The sequence below is a fragment of the Pleurodeles waltl genome, chromosome 2_1 (assembly GCF_031143425.1).
Source record: "Pleurodeles waltl isolate 20211129_DDA chromosome 2_1, aPleWal1.hap1.20221129, whole genome shotgun sequence".
In the NCBI taxonomy this organism is placed as follows: domain Eukaryota; kingdom Metazoa; phylum Chordata; class Amphibia; order Caudata; family Salamandridae; genus Pleurodeles; species Pleurodeles waltl.
This window is the reverse complement of record NC_090438.1, coordinates 335436356-335452960: the sequence shown is the minus strand read 5'-3', so window position 1 is coordinate 335452960 and position 16605 is coordinate 335436356. Positions and strand designations below refer to the sequence as shown.

Below are 16605 nucleotides of genomic sequence, written 5' to 3'. Positions count from 1 at the left end.
CTTCAGGGTGGTGACTCTGAGTTGAATGGTCAGGTGCAGAGGTTAAACTCTGACCTGGTGGAGGGTCAGGGTGCCCTCCAGGAAGTCCTGGCGTGCCAGGCAATTGTTCAACTTCAGGGTGGTGACTCTGCGTTGAATGGGCAGGTGCAGAGGTTAAACTCTGACCTGGTGGGGGGTAGGTGTGCCTCCCAGGAAGTCCTGGTTTGCCAGGCAGTGATCCAGTCTGAGGGTACAGACCCTGGGCTGGAAGACCAGGTTCAGGGTGTCCCCCCGGACCTGGAGGGAGGGGCTACTGATAACAGTGCCCCTACCATGTTGTCTTCTGAGGAGGCCACTCCTAGTTGGAGGGTGCTGGACCCCAGAAGGGAGGGCAGGGGGAGGGAAGCCTCACCCCGGGCCCTAGTCCAACCTGAAGGTACAGGCCCCAGGTTGGAGGGCCAGTGGCAGGTTAACAGCCCTGCACTGGTGGAGGAATGGTACAGGGTGACTTCTGTAAGCACCCTGACCATGTTGGACCCTGGGGGTACCGCTCCAGGAGGGAGGGTACAAAGCCCCAGAGGGGAGGACCAGGTTCAGGCTGTCATCCCTGACCTGGTGGAAGGGAGAGTGGTTAAAGGGTGCCCAGCACCTGGGGCTACCGCCCCCCACTCTCCACAGCCACAGTGGTTGGAGAGCTTTGAGAGGCCTGGGGCCTGGCTCTCATCCCTGGCAGCTGTCAGTAATCACTGTGGCTTGCTGTCCGGGTGGACAGAGTTATCCCTGGGGAGGGGACAAGTGTCACACCCCAGGGGTAGAGTGGGCAACACCACTATGTTGGTCATGGGGGTACTATCCTGCTCCTGGGATACATCTGTGAGCAAAGTAAGGTTAGGTGCTGCACAGATGGGATCCGCAGGAAAGGAGAAAGGTTCCCCATGGATGGGCTTAGTGGGCCCTGAGAGTATGGACAGAGGGATCCAATGGGAGTCAGGAAGGCGAAGAACTGGAGCATGCCCCTGCTGTTGTGGGCCTGGGTCCTTGTTCTGTCGCCTCAAACAGGGAAGTACATCAGGATAGTGATTGTTCTCCCCTGGCTTTAGGCTGGTGGGGGGTCATGTTGGACCTGGCTTTTTGACAGGGACATCCCCAAACTTTTTGCCTCCTTCCTCCTATTTTTTCTGACCTGTTGTTGTTGGCTTTTGACCTCTGAGCACTTTACCACTGCTAACCAGTGCTAAAGTGCATATGCTCTCTGTGTAAATTGTACTATTGATTGGTTTATCCATGATTGACTATTTAATTTACCTGTAAGTCCCTAGTAGAGTGCACTACATGTGCCTAGGGCATGTAGATTAAATACTACTAGTGGGCCTGCAGCACTGGTTGTGCCACCCACCTCCGTAGCCCCTTAACCTTGTCTCAGGCCTGCCATTGCAAGGCCTGTGTGTGCAGTTTCACTGCCACTTCGACTTGGCATTTAAAAGTACTTGCCAAGCCTAGAACTCCCCTTTTTCTACATATAAGTCATCCCTAATGTGTGCCCTAGGTAACCCCTAGAGCAGGGTGCTGTGTATGTAAAAGGCAGGACATGTACCTGGGTAGTTATATGTCCTGGTAGTGTAAAACTCCTAAATTCGTTTTTACACTACTGTGAGGCCTGCTCCCTTCATAGGCTAACATTGGGGCTGCCCTCATACACTGTTGAAGTGGCAGCTGCTGATCTGAAAGGAGCAGGAAGGTCATATTTAGTATGGCCAGAATGGTAATACAAAATCCTGCTGACTGGTGAAGTCGGATTTAATATTACTATTCTAGAAATGCCACTTTTAGAAAGTGAGCATTTCTTTGCACTAAAATCTTGTTGTGCCCTTCAATCCACGTCTGGCTAGGTTTAGTTGACAGCTCCTTGTGCATTCACTCAGACACACCCCAAACACAGGGTACTCAGCCTCACTTGCATACATCTGCATTTTGAATGGGTCTTCCTGGGCTGGGAGGGTGGAGGGCCTGCCCTCACACAAAGGACTGCCACACCCCCTACTGGGACTCTGGCAGACAGGATTGAGCTGAAAGGGAACTGGGTGCATTTCTTAGAGACTCTTTGAAGTCACCCCCACTTCAAAGGCACAACTTAGTATAAAACAGGGCCTCTGCCCTACCTCATCAGACACTTGCTGGAGAAGAAACCTGAACCAGAAACTACATCCTGCCAAGAAGAACTGCCTGGTTGCTCAAAGGACTCACCTGTCTGCTTTCTCCAAAGGACTGCTGTCTTGCTGTTGCCCTGCTGCCTTGCTGAACTCTTGTCTGGCTGTGAAAGTGCTCTCCAAGGGCTTGGATAGAGCTTGCCTCCTGTTCCTTGAAGTCTCAGGACCAAAAAGACTTCTTCCTTTCACGTGGACACTCCGTGCGCCGAAAATTTCGACGCACAGCTTGTTTCGCGGCGAGAAAAACGCCGCACACCGACGCTGATCAACGCGACGCCCTCGGGACGATCGAGACTTCGACGCACAACCTCGCAAGGACAAAGCCGCCCGACTTCCAAGGAGAAATCGACGCGACGCCTACCGTGAGTGCGAAACTTTGACGCACGGCCTCGCAAGGACAACGCCGCCCGACTTCCAAGGAGAAATCGACGCGACGCCTGCCGTGAGACCAAAATTTCGACGCACGGCCTCGCAAGGACAACGCCGCCCGACTTCCAAGGAGAAATCGACGCGACGCCTACCGTGAGATCGAAACTTCGACGCGCAGCCCCGCAGAACGACGCGCAGCCGGAAAATAAGCAGGAGAATCCACGCACAGACCCGGGACATCTGGTAATCCTCGCGATCCACAAAAAGAGACTGTCTGCGCGCCGGAAAACGACGCCCGACTTCCCCGCGTGGAAAAGAACGACGCAAGTCTGTGTGTGCTGAGCGGAAAACGACGCACACACCCCTTTTTCCACGCATCTCTTCTCCTGTGGCCCTCTGAGGAGATTTCCCACCAGAAACCAGGTACTCTGTGCTTGAAAGACACTGTATTGCTTTTTTAAAGACTTAAAGACTCTTAATATCACTTTTCAGTGATATCTTTACAAATTCGTATTGCAACTTTGATCGTTTTGACCTACAATTATCCAGATAAATATTCTATATTTTTCTAAACCCTGTGTGGTGTATTTTTGTGGTGTTATACTATGGTGTTGTATGATTTATTGCACAAATGCTTTACACATTGCCTTCTAAGTTAAGCCTGACGGCTCGTGCCAAGCTACCGGAGGGTGAGCACAGGCTGATTTTGGATTGTGTGTGACTTACCCTGACTAGAGTGAGGGTTCTTGCTTGGACAGAGGGCAACCTATCTGCCAACCAAAAACCCCATTTCTAACAGTGCTCTTCCTATGAAATCTAAAGAAATCACTCCTCACAACCCTCCTTAGCCATGACTTCTAGAGTGCAGTTCAAGTCTTGTTGGAATATGATAGCAAGCCCCACCCCCACTCCACCCCCGCAATCTTCTTTGTTCATCCTGGCAATCGCATACCTCTCAGGGACTGCCATCACCTAGTCAGGGCCTGAATATCCTATTGCCCATATCTCTGTTACAAAGAGACTGTATAATCTATTAGACTCAATAACATAATCAATCTCCACACTGTGTTTAGGCATTGAGAGTGCATTAATCAAGCCACATTTAAGTATTTGTGCTTATAAGCATTCCCCCAAAGTGTCTATGTTGTGCTCCATTACAAAGCCAACATCCTGATCAGGTTTCTTCCTCTCATTCTGACAGTAACAGGCAGAGCAGCAGAAGCTCTCTATTTCAATAGGATTCCACCTCTCAAAGTTCCCCTTAACACTTATAGGTCATAGCTTAAAAAGCATTTGCGTTGACAGCTCTAAACACATTACCTGTAGCTGAACAACGGCACACTTTTGTAGTGTTTCAGAGGTCATGTGACCTCAGATACTAGAGCACAGGCCCACCGTGCATTGTGGCATGTCTAAAATGGCAGCCAAAGAGAGATAAACAGGGCTCTAATAGCCCCAAATATAGTCACTTACGTGGAGGAATGCAGACTCCCCCGGCTTTGAGAGCAGGTTAAAACAAATGTAAACAGATCACTCACAGTGTAATCCTGCAAATCAATAAAACATAAACACAAAACACTAAACCAGATGCCTTCTTCCTCACCTAGACCATCGGCGCACGTTTGTAGTGTTCCAGAGGTCATATGACCTCAGATACTAGAGCACAGACCCACCGTGCATTGTGGTCCATCCAAAATGGCTCCCACAAAGAGAAAAACAGGGCTTTAGGAGGCCCAAATATAGTCACTTATGTGGAGGAATATGGACCCCCCAGCTTGAGAGCAGATTAAAACAAATTAAAACAGATCGCCCACAGTGTACTACCGCAAAACCATAAAAACGTAAATGCATAACACCAAACCAGGTGCCTTCTCTCAGGCCCGCATTCGTGCATCAGTTCAATTTGGTAGTGTTCCAGTGGTCAGGTGACCTCAGATACTAGAGCACAGAACCACTGTGCATTGTGGCATGTCCAAAATGGCCGCTACAGAGAGAAAAACATGGCTGTAACAGGCTCAAATATAGTCGCTTATGTGGAGGAATGTGGACCCCTCCTGGCTTGAAAGCAGGTTAAAACAAATTAACAGACCACTCACAGTGTAATCCCCAAAATCCATGAAAAATAAATGCAGAACACCAAACCAGGTGCCTTCTCTTTCACCAAGGCCAGTGTCCATGCATTGACCAATCTTGTAGAGAGAGTGAACACAGAAATTCAACATGTTTTGAACAAGAATAACGTCAGACCAACAAGGATTCTACAAAATGTTCTCAACAAGTTCTACATCGAAACAAGGAAAACTTGACAACATCCATCCTAGGAGATCTTGACCATCAGCCCCATCCAAACTGAGATCCACATTAGATTGAACCCAGAAACATTGTTGAAAAGAACGATCCATTGACCACTGAATTCTTCAGTTCTTTTTCTGATTGTAACCTGGAAAAAAAACACATAGAGAAGCCATAATATCCACTATAATATGAGCAGTCCACATGCACATGAAACGTTAATTCAAAATACATGTCATCTAATACAAGAATATCCACTACTTAATTTGTACAAAGAACTGCAATGCACCATAGGGTGGGATTATCCTCGCCTCCTTGTCCTTAATAGAATTGAAATTTCTTGTTGCATAAGCTAGAAAAGTTTTGATTCTATGTCAGGACCGAGGCTCTGATTATGCTTATTTAAAGCCGATCCACCCCACTGAAGCAATATCCACAATGGGATTATAATAGAAAGCCTTGAACGTCGACTCTGTCAACTAGTCAGCCGCTTTCATGATATCCTCCAATCTGACCCCCAAAGTAAAGGATTTAGAAGCCCTAGTTTCTCTGACTGAATGTGCTCCAAAAATTGAGCTGTCAATTCTGGCTTCAGAGAGCAGCCATTGAATCCATCTAGCCATGTTGGCGGCAGCCACTGGATTAAATAGTTTCTGAAGATCAATAAGAACCTAACCTCCAACATCCCTCCTGAGTTCACTTGTGGCCGCTTCATTAGCTTTTAAGCATTGGACCACAAATATCTTCGAATGATGAGGAAACGCTGAGTAAGACACCGTTCTAATGTTAGTTTTAGTTTGTCTAGAGCTAGAGAAGGAAACCCCTTCTGGAGAAACAATTCTCCCAGCCAAATCAAGTGCTCTGACATCTGCCACTCTTTTACAGGTCTTTAGGCACAAAAGCAAGGTCAGACTGGCCGATAATTGTTTACGAGAAAGGTATTTATTCTTTGGGCACTTCTGCAGAAATTATAAAACCACATTAACATCCTAAAGGGCAGAGTATTGGGGCTGAGGAGGGTTAGAGAAACGAATGCCCCTCATAAGTTTACATAACACCAGATGTTCCCGAACTGGTCTGCTGGAAACGGGTAAGTGACCCTCTGAAATAGCTGAACAATAGTTGTTAATAGATCTGTAGGCAAAACGGGAGTCCACCCATAAAGCCAGAAAGTTAATCACCAAATTGACATCAGCTTTAAAGGGATCGGAACCCTGCTCTGAACACCATTGCACCCATCATCTCCAAGCAGAGGCATATCATTTATGGGTGCCGGATGCCCAAGCTTGATTAATGTAGAAGGAAGCTTGTGAAGAAATGCCTGGCATGTGCCAACATTTCCTGAAATTCTCCATGCTACTAGGTGTAACCTGCCCGTCGAGATCAATGGATGTGGGTTGCCCAAATGGTCCAGCAACAAGTTGCTCCAAACTGGTATCACGTGTGGGATATCGTAAGAGAGTTCCAGAGCTACAGGGAACCATGATTGTGCTTTGCAAGAGGAGTTACCAGGGTTATCTCTGTTTGTTGCCGACGAACTTGTGCCAGAACTCGCAGAATCAGACTGAAAGGCTGAAAAAAATAACTGAGCTGGTTGGACCAATCCTGCAGAAATGCATCCGTGGCCGTCGCCTCCAGATGTGGTCTCCAACTAAAATAAGTGGATAACTGGTGATTCAGGCGAGAAGCGAAGAAGTACATTGAACATGGGCCCCACTGTTGATTGATCAAGTGAAACACTCTTGGGTGCAGTTTTCAATTACTGCCATCCTGAAGGAATCTGGAATTCCAGTCCACAACTGAATTGTTCACTCCCGGTAGATAGTCAGCAATCACCTAAATCCTGTGCTGAAGACAAAGATGGCAAAAGTCCTTGGCAATCTCCACCAGTAGTCGTGAATTCGTACCACCCAGTTTGTTGACATACCTAACTGCTGAGATGTAGTCCATTTGCAGTAGAATGCAACAATCTGTTTGAAGGGGTGAAAGGCCCCTAATAGCAAATGAGCCCGCCCGCAGCTCCAGACAAGTTATGTGGAGATGGAGTTCTTTATCCAACCAACAACCCCCTGCCCCATCTGCTGGCATCCGACTCCAGGACGACATCCGGAGAGCTGCCAAAAATCGCCCTGCCATTCCAAGCATCCATGTGTTTGAGCCACCAAGTTAGCTCTGTCTTGACATCCTCGGACAGGGGAATTTTCTCTGAGTAAGACAACCCCTTCTGGAGTTGAAAAATCTTGAGCCTCTGAAGAGCGCTGTAATGGAGGGGGCCCAGGAAAATAGCTTAGATATTCGAAGCCAGAAGCCTCACAATCCACGCTAAGTTCTTCAGAGGAACAGGCTGTTTGTCTAGAAGGAGATGTAATTCCTTCTTTATGCTGCGCACCTTCCGTGCAGGCAGGATCAACTGAGACCTCACCGAGTCTATCTGAAAGTCCAGGAATTCCATTTGTTGAGACCTAAGTTTGCATGATCTGGTCTGGTTGATCAGAAACCCCAAGTTCTGCAGCAACTGAGCTGTCCAAGACAAGTGCTTGTTCAGTACTGCTGGGTGTTGCGCCAGGATGATCAAATTGTTGAGTAAACAATCAACCTCACCCCGAGTGTGAAGAGGCTCCACCATTGGTCTCATCAGTTTGGTGAAGCACCATGGGGCTGACCAAAGTCCAAAAGGGAGAACCTGAAAATCCAAACATTGTTCAAACCAAAGGACCTCGAGGAAACACCGATGAGGCGGAGAAATCTCAATTGTTAGATACTCATCTTTCATACCCAAATGGACCATCCAGTTCCCCCTCTTGAAGAATATCTCTTAGAAGATGGATACCCTCCATCTTGAAATGCCTGTAAATTAGCCAGGCATTTAATTCTCTTAGATTTAAAATGAGGCGGGATCCTCCTCCTTTCTTGTCCACCAAGAAAATGGGACTCATAAACCCCAGAGATGAGGGAAAGAATGACAAGCTGCTCCTTTAGATAGAAGAGATTGAATTTCGAGGACAAACACCTCCTGATCTTGTTGGGAAAAATGGAGTTGAGTGGGGGGGAGTTACCTGATTGGACGTATGCTAGAATTTTAAGTTTGTAGCCCTGAACCATCTCTAGGACCCATGGGTCTTTGGATTAGTCCTGCCAGTTGGAAAGAAACAAACATATTCTGCCCCCAAAAGCCACTTCTGAATAAGGAATATTTCTCACATGAAGATGACGAATCCTGAGAGGTTCCTTGCTGACCTCTGCTGTAGCTCTTATGGCAGTGCTTGCATCCTCCTCGATAGCGGGTGGGCTAGAAGGTAGAGTCTGTAGACTGTCCATTGTTCAAACCTCATCCACAGACTGAGGCATCACACTGGAGGCGCTGATAATAGAAACGGCCTGATGATCGGCCTTGCATTCATCCAGCCTGTCGAAAAAGTGTTTTGCAAAACTGTGCCTTGCCCATAGACTTGAACGTAGCTGCAAACTTGGATAAGTCCTTGATAAAAAGAAGCTCTGAAAAGGAGTCCCTGTGCACCAAGGCCTGCCTCAGAGGAAGAGAGAATTATTAATTGAGGGTCGATTCTCATCAAAATAGAACATCACCGTTCCATAGAAATCGCAACATTGCATTAGCCAATTGGCAAATTGCTCTTTGAGCCCATCATACTAGAATGTCTGGGTCAATGGGAATATTGGCCTCTTTAGCCATTAGTGCCAATTCCAAGATCTTCGCCAGCAGGCCTGATAGATGGAACAGTTTATCCTGACAGGATTGCCAGGCTCGATCCAGTCCCTTCTTCTGGTCCTTGGACCACTTTTTTTATAAATGTGACCATCGTAGGGTCAACTTCCAGGGTATTGGTGACTTTCCATCTAGGTCAGGTCTGGGACACTCTGCTTGCAGTCTGACCCTCCCTTCTTTATCAAAACTTAACCTGATATGCTCCTGAATATACTCTGTGACCTCAGGATGAGGTGTCCAATTGGAGGATCAAGGGTGCACAATCTCTTCAGGTTAAAACATAAGACTTTGGGTGTCTTAGCTGATTGTTACTGGGTTCTGTCTGCCCGCTTTTGTTTACTCGGGCCTGGGTGATCTTCCAGATCGGAGTCCGACTTGGAGTCAGATGAGACGCCTGAGTCTGACTTATCAGATGGGTTTCCTGCTTCCTGCCAGTCCTGAGAATGCGAGGAACTATATCCATGGTCACCTTTGACTGTCGCTGACAGTCATTCAAAGACCTCTGAATGAGGCCATTTCATAGCTTTTGATTTACCCTTGAAAGGATTAGGTTGATCAGTTTGAGGCTCATCAGATTGCGCGAGATGGGGTAACCAGCCTTTTTGGCGAGCAAAGCTCTCAAAATGATGGGTAAGAGGACCCAATGCTTTTGACAAGACGTTATTTACTGATAACTGGACACTAATGTCCAGTGCCCCCACAAGGCTCTCTTTCAAGGAGGGAGTGTCATCGCCAAAATATTTGTCATTATCATAGTCATATGATTGAGCCATGTTTCATTAAACAATGGTCCCAGAAGGGCTGTGATTCAATTAGGTAGCTGAGGGCTACAATCAGGGGGAGTGCACATCCCCAGCAGGCGTACTTCTATAGAGTAATAGAGCATGGAGTGAGACGCCTGCAGCACTCTAGGCAGAGCCTATGCAATTATTACAACCCTGTGTAAGACTGGAAAAAACAGGACGTGAGAAAGCATGAAGAGCACCTTTGGGCACAACTGGTAAAATATTCCAAGTATTTAGTGAGTATTTCTCTCTCCCTTTAAGAAGGGATAGAGGCTCAGGGAGAAAGCTGCATTCGATTCCAATTGCTGTTGCACGCAAATTACACATACAGCGATTGAAAACAAATGCTAGCACCTGTGCGTGCGCTTTGTCCCAATGTGGGACTAAAAATAGGACTGCGGTCACGTCCGCCACCGCAGTCCGCTAACGCTCCCACTCCACAAAAGTTTGTGTTCTGGAGCGCAGAGCACACAGCAAAAACAAATAAGAAAACAGCAGTAGTGTGACAGCGCAAAGCCGTTCATGTATCAATAAATGTAAATACACAATAGTAATAAGGTAACGGGCACTTAACTGGCCGCAGGAGCAGCAAATAAAGAGAAAGTGTTATGTAGTTGATAACTTATATAGAGACTGTCTCTATGGTTGGTTGGGTGATGTTAAGGGGAGTATGGGATATGTACTGTTTTAGTAAACTTTCTTTTTATCGTCTGCTGAATAAAATAAGGCATAGAAAGAGAAGCATAATCAGAGCCTCCAGTGACCCTTCTTATACACAGTCTGTGTCCTTCTTTCCCTGTCTATGCGGCATTGAGGCTCTCTTTTGATGTATTTGAGCTTTCCTAGTTGTTGCTGTGATATGCTGGATCACTTTAATGTGGTATTCAACTTAATTTTTAAAATGAATGCTATTGAAATAGTTGTGTGTTAGACCTAAAAGTAGTTTAAAGATATACTACGTTGACTAAAAAAAGTTATAATATTTAATTTAGTCATTTTATTTGCAGGTGTTTTGGAGCTGACATTTCAGGTTAAGTAAATGAAAATATTTAGAAATAATAAATATTTTTATTTTACTAAATACATCTTTATGTGCTAGTTTTGCAGTTTGAGTCTACAGCAGAGATTTGGGAAAAACCTGAAAATATTTTGGTAAGACGTGCTCCAAAATCCAGTGTGTACCAAACAACAGTAAAACAGAGGATACAAAGGCTTGAATATGAATCGGAGCATTACCAATGACTTCAAAATTAAAGGCATACCTATATAGCTATAAAAATTAAATCATTAATGTGTTGCATTAAAACATTGCAGTATATATCATTCTCTGGAACAAAGACGGAATGCTGTGACCAGTCATCACATTACTTGTTAATATTGTTGAGACACATGCGTTATTTTTTCCGTTAAACATTGTTACTACTGCTTTGATTATTGTACCCAGGATTGATTACTGTCTTGCTACGGCTTCAGAATATTGACAAACCGACCACCACTGCTCCCTTTCAATTGCGTATCACCCCTGCACTATTCCTTTTATAGTGACAGCCAGTGAATTTCCACATTTAGCCTGTGTTACTTACGGGAACATTGAAAGTTTTGTGACTGTGGCATCCACCAAAAATGTCAGACGCCCCATTTGCCCAACTGTGATTCCACCACGACATTTGGAGATGGGGGAATCGTAGGGTATTTCATGTGGAGTCTCAGATGGCTCTAAATTCAGAAAACTATGACTTCATGACCATTTGCCACAAGACCATCAATTAACACTGATGGTCGCCTCGACCTATTCAAGGCAGGGTGGCCATCACTAAATTTCACTGAGGGGTACAGCCATGTGATGCATAACAGTCATGGGCAGAAAAATCAATTAATGGTGCAAACTTCAAGGCAGTAAGCGCCCTCCCTATTCATCAGGGTAGTTGATTTTTGTTAGTGTTTTGTTTTACAGAAAGAGCCACTTTGCAAGTATGTTTTTGAACATTAAAAATCTTTGCCACGTGAAAGAACATGGTGCATGCCTGGCAAAGTTTTCTAAACTGATTCCAACCTATTCACTGGGGGCTGCACTAAAGGCATTGGAGATCCAAGGGAATCTAGGTAAAGCCTCCACGAAGTCCTACAATAACCATGTGGACTGGCTTTTCAATCACCAGACCCTAAATAACTCCCTTATGACCAGTAATCGTGCTGACCCGAACATGCTGCACTGTTTCAAGGACAGATTCAGGTCTTACTTTCAATTTCGTGACTATGGGCCTTATTTAGAGTTTCTCGATCGATTACTCCGTCACAAATGTGACTGATATCTCGTCCGCAGTATTATATTCTCCAAAGGCTATTATGAAATCGGAATACAGCAGATGGGATTTCAATCACGTTTGTGACAGAGTATAACCCCCTCCACCAAACTCTAAATCAGGCCCTTTATGTCTAGCAAGAATCATCAGTTTTGCTTTTTCAAGGCCGTCCCCATCTTTTTGGGTGGTACCCATTCGACAACTATTTGATGGACCATTCCACATCTCTTTAAAACAAGTAGGACATAGCATGTTTGACGTGTTCCCTCTGCTCTGAATTATGTTTTGAGCAAGTGTTTGTGGTAGGTCTGTTCAGATTAGCCTTTTGTCTGATTTTTACCTCGATCTCATACAACCTGGTGGCATTCACAAATGTGACGAAAACGCTTGTTATTTTTGTGTAGCTGTGATTAATAGGCGGATATCCAATTAAGGACTTCGGTACTGTATAAATGTTATACAGTAAAGATGCAGCACAGGTTTTTGGCGAGTCTGATGTTGAAGAAATAACACTTTGATTTAATCTATGGTTTCCTAGAGCACCGCTCAGAAAATAGGTCATAGTTTTAGAACTGATGGCATTCGTCATTCATAGAAGAAAATGACATTGCAGTTCAGACGTGTGTGTACAAAGAAGGCAGTGGGGCGACACTCCTCCGACATAAGGGAGGAGCCGCCTATGCTGGCTAATCCATTCAGGAGAAGAATGGTGCCTTAGTCAAAGTTGTCATTTCATTTCAAAGGGTGCCATGGTTGGTGGATTGAGCGATTGTGTTATGGTGGATGACCTTCATGTTGTTGACATCATCATGTGGGTTTCTTGGCAAAAATTAAATTATGCCGACCTAAATTGAACAGTAATTGGAATTGAATGTTCTCTTTTAAAGGAAATTCCCGAAATTACGCCATTATGCCCTGCTATGTATTCACACGATTAAGGCAGTAAAAGTTTCCAAGGAACGCATGAATGTAATGCGAAAGGCCAGAACGCAAGTGGCTGTTGCTCATGTACTTGTGTTTTATGTTTTAAATTACAGTGAAATGTGTCCTCGCTTCAAAAATTGATGATGCATTTCGCCCTAAAATGTAGGGCTAACTGATGAATTTGCATTTCGTGTAATTACATGTAATTTCACTTAAATTACCCAAAGTCTTGCATTATTACTTTACAGCAAATTACATGAATTTGTCCAACCCTAGTTTTTGGTGCATGCAAATGTTGAGGCTGTGTGCCAATATGAATTATTAAGAAGGCTCACAGACTTTTTATATTTTACTTATTAGGTAGCCTACTCGCTCTCACTCACATTTCTATTTTCACAGTGCCTAATTTGTAAAACAATTAATGCTGGAGCCCAGCGTTCTTCTCAGAAGTCAGCAGCCAGCTCTACAAGTGTCAGGGGTGCCGAACACCATGGCTGGATAGTCTTGATTCCTCTTCATACTTCTTTCACCCACCACCGGGCACTCATTGCCCCTTTAACTCACTTGTAGAGGTTGCTTTTTATCCCTGCTTTCTCCCTTTGTCACTGTCTCTCTGTCTTTCTTTTCCACTTTCTTTCCCCCTTTTGTGTTATTTTCTCTAGTGCGCTGGGTGAAAGTCTGTTGAGGACAAATAGGTGCCAGCCCCCAAAAAGGACTCCAGGTGGGCTACACCAATAACCACAGGCTCATTTTAAGCACTGGGTATAACACTGTTGACATGGGCATAAAGACCATTAGTGATAAGGCAGTACTGGTGATCAATTAGGTGGGAAATGTATAATCTGAATTTATAAACACTCCATGCACCAAATATGAACACTTTTTCATTTATTGCTCAAACAAACCAAATGCCATCTTTAACATGGTGCTCAAATATGAAATGTTGAGTAATAAGACCACCCCCCTCAGAAGAGATTTTCAACTTTTCCTTGCATTCTACACATATCTCTATCCTTAAAACACCTTGTGAATGGAAAATTGTACGTTGTTGCTTGAAAACCAAGATGGCAAACAGCCCAATGGTGTAATATACAAACTGTTGTCTAAGGAGTTAACCTAATTAATCAATTTCCCCAAACACAAAGATCAACGTTCATTTGACTTGATGTTTAGATCCCAAGTAAAAAACCTAGAAATTCAGATCTAAACATTACTGTTTCACTCTATCATTGCCCTTAACCTATGTGCCCTTCCTTCCCTGCCCCGACATTGCAGATGTAATGATTCTTCAACCGTGGAAAATAAAATAGGAACCCAAGTGAGCCAAAAATGGTTCAAAATTGAACTGGTGAACCATAGGTGAATGCACAGAAAAACAGCAAGGCCATGATAAAAAAGCAAAGGATTCTGAAAACAAACTATGTTGTTGAATTCAGATAAGGGATTTCATCTGGACACTTCATATTGGCTGAATATACAACTGTGCCAAACAAATTGACACAGTAATAAATCAAATCACTGAACTATTCGAAGTCTACTGAGAGATCAAAGAACTGATGTTTTAAAAAATGTGCTTTCATAAACCTCAATGTAGTACATTGATGCATTCTTAATTCTTTGGCACTTCCTGAAGCATCATGCATGATAGCCTTGAAAAGCCCCTTGAACCCTCCATGGTATTTCTTTTTTTCACTGAAGCCACATTGTACTTATTCTTAGAAATGACCCAATTTCAGATCCTAATGGCCACAGACAGAGTAAAAGGATTGAACCTACTTCTTGAACCATAGCCAGCTGTTCTCCTCAAAGTCTACCTACAATAGAGCCTTTGATCTAACAGAATGGTTTAATGCTTCAAGGTTAAGACCATCCACTGAACTTTAGACTACATTAGCTGAGCTGTGCATCTTTGTTCAATGGGCCAAGACTTCTTAGTAGCCCTGATGTTGTTTCTTGTCTACTGCTGCTGAAAACCACATGATCTTCCAAATCTACTTTTACCTAGTGTAGGTGTGAGAAATAACTTTATCTAAAAACTGCAGCCAGCAGATAATATTTGGGTCTGATATGACCTCAGCAGAAGAAATTATAACTCCCAAAGGCTTCATGCCTTTTTTGTTGTTTTTCAATATTTTCATGAGGTTCCTGCTCAGTTACACATCCAAAATAGGCTACCATCTCCACCTAAGACATGGGCTTCGGGAGTATGGCAACATAACTGTTAGAAATTGGGTCTCTAGTTAGCAGTTTACACCCTGTCCAAGTAGGATCCTGTCACCTGTCACAGGGTCCTACTGTAGAGGACGCAGTTCACCTCTGTTATAACAAGAAAAATGTCAGACCAGTCAGGGAAGTCTACTTGAAGCGGTATGTTCCTTATTATGGTATTGTATCGAAATGGGTGAAGTCTGCCTGTTTTTGTTGTGTTCTCCTTGTGTTGTGCTGCCTCATGTGGTGCTTTCTTCTTTTCTTAGGTTCTTGGCTTCCTTCCACTGTCACCAATTTGCGGGCTCCGGAAGCAAACGAAACAAGAAGGACGGGGTCAGGTAAGTGTTTTGGGGGTTTTCTATTTGGATTGTTTATATTTAGTATTTTTTTTGTCTCTTATCTTTACCACTATCTTATTTATTTTGTGCATGCAAAATAATAGAAAGAAAAGGGGAAGGGTTGAGAGGTGAGAGGTTCTCTATGTACGATCAATTGTGCTTTGGTATCACCCGATCTGTGCTTGTATTTCCCAGTATCATAAGTTGCCCCACGATACACAGCAGTGATAGAATTCGCTGTGCTGCAGTGTTTCCCAGGAGAAGTTTTTGGGTTACCCCTTGTGGCCTAGTCCGGCGTGTTTTGGGCCTTTTGCCTCTTCTCACCCTTTTTTTCCCCACCGTCCTTAATACTGGCCCCAGATGACTATGCAAGCGGTCATGCACCTGGTCAAGCCACGTCCCTCATGGGACGCAGCAGGCCCCTCCACGTCTCCCGGATGTCTTTGCGTCGGCCTTCTCGTCCTCTGCTATTCCTTCCTTTTCTGTGTAGCTCTCCTTTGTCCGCGATGTCTGAGGTTTCCATCCATCTCTCCTCCGGTTTGTTCCTCCACTCTGCATTTCCCTGTCTTATTCTCCCTCCTCCATGTTCGCCTCTGTGTCGTCTTCCTCCCCGGCAATATCAGCACGCCCCCCTATGCGTGCCGGTAGGTCTCCCTGCTTCATCCCGCTGGGGCACTGGAGGGACAGCTCTGGGCTCTTTCGCCCACTTCCATTTTCTTCGTCCCATGGCTCACTGCCTAGGATAACCGCTGCTCACTGCCTTGGTAGCTTGACACAAGCAGTCAGGTTTATCTCAGAGGCAATGTGTAAAGTAGTTGTACATACACACATTAACACAGTGAAAACTCCTAAAGTACTCAACACCAGTTTATAAAAATAGCCAATATTTATCCGAGTTAAACAGGACCAAAATGACAAAAATCCAACACACACAAACAAAGATATCACTTTGTAAAGATGTATTTCTGAGAAATCAGTAGTCATATCATTATAACACACAGTACCTTAGATGCGTCAAAGGATTTGAAGAGTCGAAAAAGCAAGCCATGCATTGATTATTTTCATGCAGGGCAGGCACTGCACAGATTCTTTTCCCTCCCGGCTGGCGATACATCAATTCCTTTCTCCATCTTGCTGGTGATGTGTAGATTATTTTTCCGCCAGTCTAGTGATGCATTGTTTTCCGGCTGCAGAGCAACGTTGATGAAGAAAATGACACCCAGCGATGATTCTTGGAAAAGTGATGAATCCATACTACTGTAAAGTAAGACATGCGCCGATTTCACAAACGCAAGACAGGAGCTGCAATGATTTTTCATCCGCTGTGCAGACACTACATCGATTTTTCTGCCTCAGCGGCCTCTGTGCATAGATTTTCACTCAGGTTATCAGCTTCCACTTCTAAGGGCCCAGGGACTGGATTTGACACTACTTAGCAAGTCAAGACCCTCACCAGAATAGCCCAGGCACTGACAG

General features: G+C 44.7%; 1 protein-coding gene across 3 annotated transcripts in view; it reads left to right on the top strand.

Moving 5' to 3' along the window:
- CYSLTR1 (cysteinyl leukotriene receptor 1) overlaps positions 1–16605 on the top strand; it is a 455894-nt gene that overhangs the window by 286525 nt on the left and 152764 nt on the right. For all 3 annotated transcript variants that reach the window (XR_011199295.1, XM_069212565.1, XM_069212564.1), the window contains exon 2: positions 15058–15129. The gene's annotated coding sequence lies outside the window, so the exon portion shown is untranslated. The remainder of the gene's footprint in view (positions 1–15057; positions 15130–16605) is intronic.